The sequence below is a fragment of the Octopus bimaculoides genome, chromosome 3 (assembly GCF_046866305.1).
Source record: "Octopus bimaculoides isolate indiv1 chromosome 3, ASM4686630v1, whole genome shotgun sequence".
NCBI lineage: Eukaryota > Metazoa > Mollusca > Cephalopoda > Octopoda > Octopodidae > Octopus > Octopus bimaculoides.
This window is the reverse complement of record NC_142930.1, coordinates 134626757-134628295: the sequence shown is the minus strand read 5'-3', so window position 1 is coordinate 134628295 and position 1539 is coordinate 134626757.

Genomic DNA, 1539 nt, shown 5'->3' with positions numbered 1-1539 from the left:
TTTTCAAATATATCATCGAATGTGATCGATCTTTAGGAGACATAATTTTATTAGTACACCATTGACGCTATATTTTCTTCTAGAGGATTATTTAATACAATAGGTCTGCATAAAATATCAATATTGATTATACATTTTAGGTGAGCGTCGAGTCGAGAAATTTAGTGCTTTATGAGTGTTAGGTGTAGTTTTTACGATTCTGTTTTTCTTCTCAGCATTTCAATTGGCATATTTTTTGATCCTCAGCATGCACTATTTCACTCAGTCTCTTCAATATATCTCTTTTTTTTCATTCTTTCTCTCTCTATGTAAATTAAGTGTATCATAATGTGCTGTAAAGACTTCAATGTCTCAACAGAGCAACAATACATTCGGAAATATATATAAAGAATAATGTATCTTCGCCTCGGCTATTTTGTAAACACAGGCAGTTTATATATATATATATATATATATATATATATATATATATATATATATATATATATATATATATATATATATATATATATGTGTGTATGTATGTATGTATGCATATATACATTTATATACATATATGTCTATATGTGAGTATATATATATATATATATATATATATATATATATATATATATATATATATATATATATATATATATGAACTGCCTGTGTTTACAAAATGGCCACTATCAGCCGAAAGGCTAATTGTTCATATCCTTCCATGTGTGAAACTGAGGCGAAAATACATTATTCTTTCTCAATTAATTTGTATCCCCCTCTCTCTCTCTCTCTCTCCCTCTCTCTCTCTCTCTCTCTCTCTCTCTTTCTCTCTCTCTCTCTCTCTCTCTCTATCTCTCTCTCTCTCTCTCTCTCTCTCTCTCTCTGCTACTCTTTGTTTTTTTCGCCATAACAAATCTGTTAACACAAAGGAATATGAAAATTTTAAATAGGTAAATGTTTCGCATGTCTACAAAGTGGTGTATATGATGCAAAGCGTACCATCTTATTCTCGACACACTACAAACTCGATCATCTTGCGGTCCTTCAATGAACGGGATCGGGGAAAATTGAACAGCTTTCATCTGGACGTGACTAACTTACGTCGGAAAAATTCATAGTTGAAATCAAAAGGCTTTCGCAGATTTCATTTGAGAACAATTCCCAGCACTCAAAGAATCTTCTATAACCAATATTAATTTATTCTTCCCAGTGCCGATAAAATCAACGTTTCGTTAGAGAGGCAATAGCCCTTTCATTGAAGTGGATCTATCATCAAAACTGATATCTCAACAGAACTCTACAATATTCTACAAAGTATTTTCACTGGAACGTAAGTTATCAACGCCTGAAAATTTGTAAGGCAGAATATATTATGAATGGCATGTAAAGTGTTAAAACTAAACTTGGCAGTGGTCCTATTCTCATGGTCAAGTTCTCACGAGTAATTTCGAATCTCAAGTCAATTCAATTTCAAGGCATTTTGCCACTTCAACTGAAGTTGCAGTATCGAACTTTTACCAGAGCAACATAAATAACTAATACTTAGTGTATCGTGTCCGG